General features: G+C 38.7%; 1 protein-coding gene across 1 annotated transcript in view; it reads left to right on the forward strand.

Annotated features, from left to right (window-relative positions):
• The window catches only part of CSNK1G3 (casein kinase 1 gamma 3), a 156,673-nt gene extending 146,263 nt beyond the window's left edge, over nt 1–10,410 (forward strand). The window contains exon 18 of the transcript XR_013827476.1: nt 10,377–10,410. The gene's annotated coding sequence lies outside the window, so the exon portion shown is untranslated. The remainder of the gene's footprint in view (nt 1–10,376) is intronic.
• Nucleotides 10,411–13,730: the final 3,320 nt, after the last annotated feature.

The following is a 13,730-nucleotide window of genomic DNA, read 5'->3' on the forward strand; positions in this document are numbered from 1 at the left end:
AAGGTATCATTCCTTGCAGAAATGGTAGCAAGGTGAATTCCTGTAACTTCCAGAGAGTCAAATTTAGAATGCCCCAGAATCTTAGCAGTAGCTAAAGTTGAAGGTAAACGTATTGTATCCAGTAATTCCTGAACATAAGGGCCATTTAAAATTTTATTTCTGCTGGAAATAAGAAACCCACATTGCTTCCGCAACATTCCAAAATCATGAGCTACTCCAAAAACATATATATTTTCAGTATAAATATTAGCAGTTTTGCCCTTGGCTAAAGTGCAAGCCCAAGTAAGAGCATATATTTCAGCCTGTTGGACCAAAGTAATCATAGGTCCTCAACAACATCAAAAGGAGTTACAGTAGCATACTTAGCACGGTATTTGCCATTGTCACCTTTTAAATAAGAACCATCAGTGAACCATGAGAAGTCAGTGTTACTCAAAGGAATTTCCTGCAGATCATCCCAAGGAGTCAGAAGGTGATCCATCAGTGTTAAGCAGTCGTGAGGGACTTTGTTAATGACGGGGGAGAAGAATAACAGGGTTAAGGTTATTACACTGTCAAAGAGTTATGTGAGTAACATTTAACAGAAGGACTTCGTAGGAGGTGAGGTGGCTGACTGAGAAATGTTGAGTATGATGATGAGAGTTCAGGAGGGCTTCCACTTGCCTGAGGTACAAAAATGGTTAAAGGGGATCCCACAATGATTTTCCTGATGGCCTTAACCAAAAGGGCAGTGTCAGTAATGGCTCTAATGCAAGGGGAATATCCCCATGTCACGGGGTCCGGTTGCTGGCTATACTACCCTATGGGTTGATGGTGATCCTCCTGTGTTTCAGTGAGCACAACAGGAGCATTCCTTTCCTTTTCATAAACAAAAAGGTAAAAGGGAGTCTGATAATTGGGATGTCCAAGGGAAGTTGGATACATCAAACTGTCCTTCAAGGCCTGAAAGTCTGTGTCATCCAGTTCATCCCATAAGATTGAGTTGAGGTTGTCTTTCTTTAGTAAAACATACAGAGCTTTGGCCATAAGAGAGAGATGTGGAATCCATTTTTCAATATTAACCAGCTAGCTCAAGAAAACCTTGCAGTTGGTGCTTAGTTTTGGATTTGGGGAAACCTAGGGCACCTGAAGCCTATCTGGATCTAGGTGTTGTCCTTGTTCTGATATCAGAGGCCATAAATATCAAACCTGAGTTTGGTCAAACTGCAATTTTTCTTTGGTGACCTTATGTCCCTTTAAGGCTAAAAGTTACAGGAAGTGGATACTGTCTTCCTATGAAGAGGTTTGAAATGGAGAGCAAAGAAGCAAATCATCCACATCCTGCAATAAAGTAGAACCCCTAGGGGATTTTATATCAGCCTTCAGGATTTGTGAGAAATAGAAGGACTCTCAGTAAAACCCTGAGGCATTACTGTGGAGGTGAATTGTTTTTCTTCCCAAGTGAAGGCAAAAGGGTGTTTGCTAGATTCATCAGCTGGAACGCTAAAAAATGCATGTAATAAATCAATTACAGTAGAATTTGCTTCTGGGTGAATGGATGTTAGTAAAGTATGAGGGTTAGAAATGATAGGCTGTTGAAGGATAACAATGTTGTTTATTGCTTGGAAGTCCTGGACCAACCTCCAGCCTTGGCTCTTAGGTTTTCTCACTGGTAAAATAGGATTATTACTAGTACAAGGGATAATAAGGCCTTGAGCCTTGTAATATACTTTGAGCTTTATGTCTTGAAGGGCTTCTTTACTTATAGAATATTGGTTAATTCTGGGAAGAGGTTTTAAAGGATCTGTTTGAATCTTGATCTGAAAAATCTTGCTTTGAATTTTGCCAAAAATAGTTGGAGATTTTGACCATAAGGAGGATGGTGGCTGATGCAATAGGGACAAATGACCAGTGTTTCCAGCTTCAGCTCTAGTACCATCAGGGATGGAACAAATAAAAGATGTTAAATTATCACGTAATTCACCTGGTTGGTTACTTGATGACTACTGTAAAATTCTAGAGCTATTTCTCCCTTTTGGGCAAAAGAAATTTTGACACGATACTTTTAACAAGTCTCAGCCTAATAAATGGATGGGGTGGAGGAACAAAGGAGGAAAGGGTGGGTATCTACAAAGGACCTAAACAAAAGGGAATAGGTTCAGAGACAGGAACCTCGAGGCTCATCAGAGATCTCCACTCTTTGAAATGTTTTAGTATTCTGAGGCAGGGGCTGTTTTATAGTAGTGGGGCTGAGCACCAAGACTGTGGCTGTGCTGTCAGAACTGGAAGATATTTGTCCCCAGTTTGCAGAAATACTTCTTCAAGCTGACTAAGAGGGAGGGTTGGGAAAAGCCCCTGTTGTTCCTTGGAGACCTGTCATTAAGAATTGAGAGGACGTTGGAAAGGCTGGTTAGAGGGGTGAAGGCACCTGAAGTGCTTGAATTTGTAACACTCTCTTTTCCAGTGTCCTGGCTCTTTGTAATAGTAGCAGAAACTGGGAGGTTTTGGTTTTGGTTTAGGAGCCTTCATTTGCTGGAGTTAAAGATTAAGAATTTTCACGGTCTTCCTTGGAGGTGGCTCATCTAGAGTATGAGAAAGCTGGTTTGCCAGATGAACTAAATCTGGAGTGGACATAGTTTCCCATTCCATCCTGGTCCTTTTTACTAGAAGAGAAAGGTTTCATTCAGCCCAGTGATAAACAGAGTTAAAAGCTACCCAGGTGGAATCACGATCTGAAGGGAGACCAGACTTTCTTTTTTAAAAATTAATTAATTAATTAATTAATTTATGGCTGTGTTGGGTCTTCGTTGCTGTGCACGGGCTTCTCTGTAGTTGTGGCGAGCGGGGGCTGCTCTTCACTGCGGTGCGTGGGCTTCTCACTGCGGTGGCTTCTCTTGTTGTGGAGCATGGGCTTTAGGCGCACGGACGTCAGTAGTTGTGGCCCAGCGGGCTCTAGAGCTCAGGCTCAGTAGTTGTGGCTCGCGGGCTTTGTTGCTCCACAGCATGTGGGATCTTCCCAGATCACGGCTCAAACCCGTGTCCCCTGCTTTGGCCGGCAGATTCTTAACCAATGTGCTGCCAGGGAAGTGCCCAGAATTTTCTTTAAAAGCAGTCTGAAGTCAGTTGTGATAGTAGTCATGAACAAGCTCATCAGATTTTTGTGTGCAAGCCTGATTTTGGCTCCAATCAACAGGCTTTGGAAAAGCCATAGGGATTGCCCTGTGAAGTGGCCTAGTGATTGCCCAAGCCTGATCATGTAATAAGTTAGCAGGCTGTTCTCCCTGTTGTAATTTTAGAGACCTTTCCCAGTTAGTGGTTTTCACCCAATTCTGGACCAGGCCTTCACCAACAAGCATATGAACTAGTTGATGTAAGTCAGAGAAACCACGTTGATACATTTGAATGGCTGGATTAAATTCCTCAGCACACCTGTGAGGGTCTTCCGTTACTTTGGGAAAATCTTTGACTACGGCTGGCAGTTCATCTCTAGTCCAGAGAATATTAGAATTTAATAAGAGTTTAGCCTCTGGATCCTCAGAAGGCTTAATTTTGAAGGGACACTTCTGCTAAGTTCAGAGGAAAAGGGAGTGGGGAGAGTTTCACAGAGAAGGGGAGGCTGGGTGGGAGAATTGGTATGGGACACTGAGGGCACAGAGGAGGTGCAGGTGGCATAGAAAGGAAGCAGGAAGATGGTGCCAGAGGTTGATGGAACCTGAACCTGAGAAGCTGAGGGAGGCAGACAAGAAGGTGCTGGAAGCAGAGCCTGAGACAGAGGCCAGGGAAGAAGAGCCTGAGGCTTTGGGAGCCATTTTATCTTTCTTTATTTGCCTCAGTTAATCTTAAAATCTTATTTTGCAGAGAGGCTCCTGATAACATGTGGAAGTCTCAAAATACCAGTCAAGATAGGCATTCCATTCCGTTTTAGAAAGTTTGGAGCTATCATAGTTCAATTTGATTTTCAGAAAATTGTTTGGGGATTTCCAAAGTTCCCCATAACGGCCATTGATATTCTAAATTGTCTTTGGTCAGGCCAATCCATTTGGTTAGACATGCGCATGAGGAAGGACCACGGTTTTTAAATATGACATCAGCTGCAGTCCCTGTAGGGCAGGCGGGGCACCCTCAAAATATTTAGATAACTGGGATCTCCTTTCTCAGAGATTTTTCTCTAGAGTAAAAGAATACTTTTTAAACAGCTCAAACAGCTTGAAATTCAAACAGCTCAACTTGCAGGCTTTTCTAAGGGAGCAGCTTGGTCCCGGAGGAGCCAGGCTGAAGGCTTCTCTTTCAGTTCCCACAGAACAGCCCCTATTTCAAAGGAATGGGCTGAAGGCTGAAAACCCGTGCAGTTTTATCAAAACACCCCCTGTTCCTGAAGTAATGGGCTGAAGCTTTCTTGGCCAGTTTCAGCTGAAACAGTCTGATCCCAAATCAGACTGAAGTGCTGAATGAATACTTGTATACAGAACAAGACCTTAACAAGAAAGGACAAAACCTTAAAATAGATCCTCAATATAGCCTGGAGAGCTTCAAATGCAAAGAGGGCAGAAGCTTGGATCCCAGAGAAAGATGTACCTTCAAACTCCAGGGCTGGCAAGAAAAGCCTTTTAAGTGAGTGACAAGTGGGCTCAATTTTGGACATCTCACCTGTTTGCTCACTAGCCCCAGAGCCATCAGGAGTCTTCCCTGGTCCCCCTAAAGGCCACCAAAATATTGATCTAAAACAAATAGACTGCCAGTTCTTTGAGATTAGCAGAGAATTGCAAGTTGGGGTTGGTTACCATAGTGAGCCATCTGCAAGTCCCAACAGGGCAAAGGGAAGGAGAGTGCTCTTATTGAGAGGAAAAGGAAGTTGGGAGGACTAGAGTAAACAAAGAGTCCATCGCTTTTCATTGACTGAGCTCTTGCTAGGAAAGAAGAGGAATCTTTCTTCCTTTCGGGGCATGAGAGCTCCCTCTTCTGGTCTCCTGATTCTATTTAATAGAGGTTTCTGTTTATTAGTTTTTTGTTTTTACATAGGGAATTCTTTCTTATTGGCATGTGAATGTCTTCTATCTGAGATTGTTTAATATCTATTGAGAAGATTTCATCTCTTCCACTGAAGTGTACTTGCCTAGCTCCTAGTGTTGTATGTTTGGTGGTGAGAGAGGTGACATCCCTTCCTTACATTAACTTAAAGCATTTCCCTGTTTTTAGTTCATGTCTCACCCATGAGTCCCCTTTTCCTGGTGTCTCCAAGACACCAGCCTCTTAAGGGTTTTGCAGGATAAAACGGTTCTCATATTGTCTATATCTCTTTATTTGGTTACTTGAGGACCACCCTGATAAATTTAATTCATTGTTTTTCACTGTTCTACCAGTCCATGTGTGTGTTTTAATTCCATTTCTACCATGTGAGTGGATCTGCTAGGTGTCTAAGTGCTCAGATGACAAGAACTCTCTGAACAGGACTGACATGGATTTTTCCTTAGTATCCTTGCATCAGAGGCCTTGAGGTTATTCAAAAAGATGTTGGTGTCTTACAGAGCCTAGTATAGGGTTTTACAAATAAATGGTACTCAATAAATAATTATTTGGTTTTATTGTTGAAGCCTAATGAAAAAAAAAGTGTTCTAATCTATGTAGAGAGCAGATAAAATGGGATTTTGTCAGGGAAAGAGAGGAAGAAATGTACCGCAGAAGTCTGTTAAACAGGAAATATATTTTTTGCATCAATTATAAGGTTGAGATGAATTAATAAAAAATCAGATGGTTATTAGACTAATATATTACATTAATCTGTTCCTCTTACAATTATAATGTACTTGAATTCTCTATTGTATAACTAAAAATACAATAAACATATTTTAAGTAACATTATATAGTAGACCTAGTACTATTTAGTGAAATGCTTTTTAATTTCTATTAATTTTATAGCATCTAACCCCTAGAATCTCTATACTAAATGCATTTCTGAAGCTATTGACTTCTCTCTACATTTTGTAAGGATAGTAAATGAAACCTGTAGTTCAGTTAGGAAATGATAGGTTGTTAACTTGTGACAGGTTTTCAGGAGCCTTCTTGATGGATTAACTACATCTAACTTGCAATGATACTCTGAAGTCCTCTTTACTTACCTTTTACAGAGTTGAATGTACCATCATCATCACATACCTTAAAAATGTATTCTTCAACTGTAAAATGTTTTCAGAACAAAATGGCACGAGTAAATGAGTATGTCATTCTCATGTGAGCTACTCAGTGGGCCTTTCTTTCTTTCTAGATCAAACAAATTTCATGTGAAATTATGGGCATAAGTCCACTTTTGGAATGCTGAAACTGAAAGCGTTATTACCAAGAATATGACAAAGCTCTGCCTTTTAACTTAGATCTTTTTCCATGCAGCATCTGTAAACTGATTAGAAAAATATAGATAAAATTTCCATATTAAACTGGCTCACAAAAGAATTATTTTGTGACCCACAGATTTGTGGTCCTCAAACATCACCAGATATTTTTTATAGTTTTTTCTAGTGATGCCTTGAAATCAAAGTATCTGCCCTCAAGTAAAGGAGACCAGATTTGATATTAATTTCCATAATTTCTTAAACCATATTTAGTTTTTCTAGAATATATGTAATGAATATAACTTTTCTATCTTCACAACTGAGTATTAAGATATTAGGCCAGTGATTCTAGAATTAACTCTTTGAATAAATGATATACTACAGCTGTATAATATTGATTCTGACTCCATTCATCTTTTATAATTAATCAAGTATTTTATAACTTGCAGCAATATCGCCTGTAACTTGTGCAGTAAATCCATTGTTACTGGGATACCTGGGTCCTGGGAAGTACAGTTCCGTGCAGAGCTTCTCTGACTACTTCTGCTACCTGGAGCTTTAAAATATCTTTTTATTCATCCAAAGAGCAATATATGCCAATGATAGAAATCTAAATGATATAGATGGTTATACAAGGAAAGGAAAGTCTCCTTCTGATGCCAGATATGCAATTCACCAATCCCTCTTCCCCAAAGGCAACTGCTAAGTTTCTTGAATATATTGTCTAGAAATGTTCTGTGCATGTGTAAACTTCATATATATAAAATATATATATATATAAATGTTAAATTTTTAAATATACACATATACACATGTACACAATGTTAAATATTAAATATACACATATATATATCATACAGTATAGTGCTGTATAAGTACAAACATACTGGGCATGCGGTTCTGTAACTTGCTTCTTTGTTTAAAAATAGATCTAGGAAATTATTCCGTATTAACACTAGTATTACTTATTAGCAAATATAAAAATTGGACCTATCCCTAGAACTGGAATTGCTTGATCAAAGAACATGTGTATTTACAACTTTTAAAAACTTTTGGTCTGCTTGGAATTTATTTTGATAGGAGTAAGGTGTAGGGATCTAGCTTGATCCATTTCCAGATGGCTGCTAGTTTTCCCCAACATTCTTTGCTGATCAATAAATCTCTCTCTACTACTCCAACATATATAGTTTTTATCATATACTAAATTCCATATATATGGAATTCCATATATATATATATATTCCATATGCATATATATATTTAGACTTTATTCTCTATTCTGTCAGTCAACTAATCTATTCATCTTTTTAATTACCATAGCATTAATATAAATATCAGAATAGGCTGGTCACCTACATTTGTATGTTTGCTTTTTGATCTAATCCTTAAAATTAATTTTTTTTAAGTTTAAAAAGAAATCCTCAAACAGTTTGGATTGATTTATGGAGATTTAAAATCATTAAGTGTCTCCTTATGTAATAAAAGGGCATGCATATTATTTTAGTTTACATGGTTATACTATTATTTGTATATCTTTAAGTGTTTCCATTTATATTCTAAAATAAGATTATCTCCATTGCTTGATTTATCAGCTCTAAACAATATCTAGTGATAATCTGCCTTGCAAAATTTGAAAAATCAGTGTGCTTATATTCTTTATACCATATTCTTTCCTTTGTTCTTCCTCTCAATATTTATTAATTAGATTGTTTTTCAACATATTTATTATTTACAGCATTTATATTCTATTCTTTCACCAAATTCTACTCTTAAATAATTTCCATGGCTTTTTTATTCAAGTAGAATCAATTTACTCCATTAATCCTTTATTATTTTTGCAGTTATTCTTGAGTTCCCTCATGTTTGAGATGTTATTTTCCTTTACTTTTGAAGAATATCTGGCTGGGAATGAAATTTCTAGATCACCCTTTTACTGCCTGGATCCTCTAGACCTGCTTTACTGTTACCTGGCAATGAAAGTTCTCATGGAAAGTGAACTCAGGTTCTTATGCACCACACACCAATAGGTGACTTGATTGATTTTTTGGCTTGGGTGCTCATAATATCTTTTAAGTCCATCTTTGAAATTTTGGGGTTGATTGTTTTATATCAATTTTGGAGGGGAAAATTTACCTTTCAATCTTTTATTTCAGGAAAGTTTTCTTCTATTATATCTTTTAGCAAACTTCTGTCTCATTTGTTTTGTTTCCTTTTTCAGCAATGTCAGTTATGCCTATTTTGGAACTCATTTGTCTGTCATATTCTTTCATTTTCTGTCTACTATTTGTGAAGTATTTTCTCTTTTTCATTTTATTTTGCTCAGTTTTATCAATGTTGTCCTGCATATTCATGGCCTTGCTTTCAGTAGTATCAGTGCCCCTTTTTGGATGCTTCTAATGTTTCATTCATTTAAATCATGATTTTATTTTTCTGTTTATTTCATTAGTTTTATGTAAAAGTTCCTTATGACCTTCATCTGCTTTCTTTATATGTTTTGTGGTATAGTTTTCTTGGGGTAATTTTTGGCTGTCTTAATTTTTTTCTTCAAGTATTTCTTTATATATTTTGGTGGGTTTTTTCCTTTGGTGTATCTTTTTACATATTTCATGATGGTTCATTTATAGTTATTACTCATCTTAGAATTAAGGCTTTTAAAAAAGGGGGAGGGGGCTTCCCTGGTGGCGCAGTAGAGGGTCCGCCTGCCAGCGCAGGGGACATGGGTTTGTGCCCTGGTCCAGGAAGATCCCACATGCCGTGGAGCGGCTGGGCCCGTGAGCCATGGCCGCTGAGCCTGTGCGTCCGGAGCCTGTGCTCCGCAACGGGAGAGGCCACAGCAGTGAGAGAGGCCCGCGTACCACACAAAAAGGGGGAGGGAAAGCTGAGTCATTTGTCAAAATAATAGAAGGTATGATCCTTTGAAATAAGAGCACTGAGAAGAGATGAAAAAGCACAAAGGACAAAGGATGAGACAGCAGAAAGAAATGAATAGTGAACTGTAGAGCTCAAAAAGAAATGGGAGAGAAAAACAGAATCGTAACAGAAATGAAGACAGCATTAGATGCTGCAAAGGATAAAATAGACAACATGAAAACATAGTCAATGATGAGTAGAATAGGCTAGGAAAGCCATTTTTTAGTGGACCAGCTTTTTTTTTTTTTGAAGATATAGTATAGCAGAGGAACTTCAACAGTGAACTGGATTAATTAATTGTCTTTGTAGGCTTTATAAATTAAGGGAAAACCTCATCTGTGGGTTAGATTCTGCTGTTATCTAGTAGAAGTTCTTATTGGGTCATGTTGAAAATTCCTGTGTTTCAGGATTTCTTGTGTACTGATTTAGTGTTTAGCTCTTACCTTGCCAAGAACTGGTTACTGTCCTCCATCTCTCTTCTCACCTCTCACCCAACAGGTGAATTTTTCTTTCAGTATGTCAGTTTTCCCTTTCTTGACTTCATTGCCACAGTTGGTTGTCAGATAGCTAAAGGGACTCTCAAGTGCTCTGCCATGCACCCAGATCTTACCTTTGCAAGTAAGGAGTTGTTGATTTCACTCCTTATCTGGTGCCCTCTAGTAATCTGGAGATATGCATAATCCACTCTCAGCTTTCTCTCTTAATGAGGTCTAATACTCATCATGCTTGGCAAACTTCTTTTTTTTAAATACATAGTTTTTAATTGAAGTAGAGTTGATTTACAATGCTGTGCCAATGTCTGCTGTACAGCAAAGTGACTCAGTTATACACATGCAGACATTCTCTGACAAACTTCTTAAAGTATGGTTCCTCATTGTGGCTGCATACACATACACATTTATATTTCATATTTCTATTTCTATGTCATATTTCCCATTTTTCTTCATACTGTAGTTTTGTCTGTTTCAAAGAAGGGAGCCTAGGCTTTGCCATATTAACTAGACATCTTGAAATGGTCATATGAGAAAGCCATTCCTCTGGACTAAGCATTGCTCTCTCACTGTCAGTCACCTTCTAGAATGAAGACACTGAGTTAATGACATGATGACACTTTAAGTCAGAAACACTGGAGTCTAAATTTATTTTTATCATGTTTTGAAGGGCATTGGAAAGTGCCAGAGAAGCACGAGTGGCAGCTGCGTAAAGGGTGAAGAAATTGACGAGGGAAGAAGTGTTGCCTTGTTGCTCCAGGCACTGACTTTCACAGTGACAGCCACTGGCATTCTCCTAATGACTCTCTACTTCCTTGGTTCCTGAGACAGTTCTGAACAAGGTAAGATGTTAACAGTCCCAGATTCATTGGTTGGTAAGACCTGGAATTAGCAGTGCTGTCCACAGATCAAGGGTAAGCCCAAGGTGTTCAGGTGGCTGACAAATTGCAGAAACACCTTCCTACTACCCAGCTTATATTTTATGATTGGACTATACCCATCAAATTCTGGCCCTCCATAAAATAACTGCTGAATGAATGAATGCTTTGATTCCCTTCTGAGACTGGAGTTAGGCTTCAAATCTGGCTACTCATCTGGGGCCCTGTTGCTGTTCCTCTGTATTCACATGGCCTTCTACTCTATGCCTTTGTCTTCTCCTTTTCTGTCTGAAACAAAGACTCTGTCATTGGATTTAGAGCCCATCTGGTTAATCAGGATGATCTCATCTTGAGATCCTTAATTACATCTGCAAAGACCCCCCCCCTTTTTTTTCCAATAAAGTCATATTCACAGGTTCTGGGTGGATATATATTTTGGGAGCGGTCATTCAACCCACTACACTTACAAAACACGTATTGGAGAACATTCTCATGTATGACAGACATAGTCCATCAGTAATGAATTGATATATAGGAAAATTGTAAGCTGTGATTTATGTGAGATTCTCAAGGAGGTGACTACAACCCCACCTCCTTCCTGCCTGCTCACCTCTAACATAACAGTGAACTGTTGCAGTGGTAGTTGAAAATCAGTGGATGATTATAAGGCCACTTAAATGCCTGTCTTTGTGTATAGCCAGGATTTTACTTTTAGCTGTGCCTCACCCACAAGGTTGAACTCCCCTGACATTGACACATGTCCCAACCTCATCTACACTTGCTCTATTCTTTTTGCGTTTTACTTTGCTGACCCTATGTGGGCCCACACTTTGACACACTGCCTGGTTCTGTAGAACTTCCCCTCCCACTCTCAGCCATATTGTGAGGGTCCTGGCGTGATTTCAGTGCATACTGCATTTTCAATGAAGAAAATGCTTGCAAATTCTGTCATTGTACTTAAGCTCATTTTGCTGTAGTTCTGTAAGCAAGGAGTAGTAATAATAGAACAGTGGGCATCCAATTTGTTGAATGCAAAACAAAGGAAGTTAGGCAACCTACCTAGGTTCACACAGCAGGTTACTGGTAGAACTAAGTTTCACATCCAGGTCTTTCTAACTCCAGAGTCCAAGCGTGTAGCCACTATGCTGTAAGGCTCAATTGGAAAGCAGCCACTTGAACCAGGGATGGGCTTATGTTACCACTGTGGGCAAGTTTAATAGAACCCCACAACAGGCAATCTCTGTGAGATCATCTGACTCCTCAAAATACTGTAGACAATGAAATACATTACTTTATCCAGAGGATTAATTACTTGATTAAAGAATATAATATAAGCATATGTAAGAATATAATATAATATAAGCAAGAATATAATTCTTCTTGCTTTCTGGTAACAAAGGCTGCTTTTAAGTTAAATTTTCAATGCTGTGCATGATACACAATTCCTATAGGTGGTAGAATGTTAGAAATAACCTTGCTCATTTAAAAAAGCATGAGAGAGAGGGCAGGGGATAACAATGGTGATCACAGTAAAATGAGGAACAGTCGAAGGCTCTACCATAAAGAGCAAGAAAAGCACTGAAATTATACTACACAGCCTAAAGACACAAAACATTTCATTTCCCTTTGCATGAAACTGGTCTGACCTTCACCGTCCTGAAATAACAGGAAGTATTATTTCTCTGGTAACCGTACTGCATTTTAGGCGAGTAGTTAAGCAGAATGCTCAGCATGAATAAATACAGTTAGAAATTGTTAGGGCAGATCTCTATGAAGAGTGCATGTTAAGCAGTAATAGAAATGTTAGAGCTTACAACAAAATGAAATTCGTATTGTAAAGGTCAAACTTGCCTAAGAGAGACTTTTTAGGTAAACTATTGGGTTGAAAACCCTATTCCTCTTTTGTTTTAATAGTAACATATGGTGGCTGAGGTGATGTGTTTCAGTTGAGTGAATCTTGTAGCTTTATCCTGTGCTTGATTCAGCAGAGCTGTGGATGATTTTTGCAGGACTATGAAAAATGGCTGAATTCTCTCTTCCTCCAATCTGAAATTAATGACTAGGAACATTACCAACACGGTAGGTTTTCAAAAAAATAGTATAAGTACTTTATCTAGAAATGGTGTGTTTTCCCTTAGATAAACATGCAAGATTTTATGGGATAAATTTGTCTTTAGGAAGACAAATTTATGTAATTTTGAACTCAGCAACATTAGGTAAAAACAACTAATTTAACAATATTAGCTAAAAACTACTGGAGGTAAGAATCAGAGATATATGTATCTATATTAATCTCTGCCTGATTCCTGGATTTGAGGTATACTGCCTAGGCTCATTCCCTAGTGAGAAGACTGGCAGAGCCGTAAGAACTTGTAGGAGGACCAGAAGATCCCTAATATCACACCTGAACTGATGGATGAGCCATCAAAGTCGCCTCAGCCCTTGGAGAATTTCATACTTACTTACTTAATCTTTAAATTTATCAGACATTAATTGAACCCCAACTATATACCAGCTGCTCTTCTAGAGATGTCAGTGAAGCATAGTTACTGCCTTCAACACTGTTTCGAGAGGGTGGGCATGGTGATCAAGCATGTACGCTAGTTACGGTTCAGAGTGCTAAGGAAATGCTGAAGTTGAGAGAGAGCCCAGCTGATACCACTCCATCTGATTACAGGACGGGCAGGAATTCAGGAAAAACTTCTTGAAAGAGGTGTGGTTTGATGGGAGTGCAGAAGTTATTTCATCTCTGGGCCTGTTTCTTCTTCTGTAAAATATTGAGAAATGATAGGACCACCTATCTTTCTGGGTTGTCGTGAGGATTACATGAGAGAGTGTGTGAGAAGCCTGGCACTTGTAGGTACTGTAAGTAAGTATTCATTATGATCCCTTTTGGCCACTTTCCTTAGGATTTAAAAACAAAAGCTTCTTAACTCTTTCCTGAGGTCAGGGAAGTCCTGAAACCTATGAACGTGGAATCCAGCTAGCCTTCTCATTTTTGTGTGATGAGCTGCATGAAATTAAGGTGTAGGTAATTTCTCAAACAGGTGATTCTGCTAAGAGAGTTAATGGTTTAAGAGTGAATGGTTGGTGGGACCTCCCTGGTCGTCTAGTGGTAAAGAATCTGCCTTGCATTGCAGGGGATG

Source organism: Stenella coeruleoalba, assembly GCF_951394435.1.
Source record: "Stenella coeruleoalba genome assembly, chromosome: 3".
Taxonomy (NCBI): domain Eukaryota; kingdom Metazoa; phylum Chordata; class Mammalia; order Artiodactyla; family Delphinidae; genus Stenella; species Stenella coeruleoalba.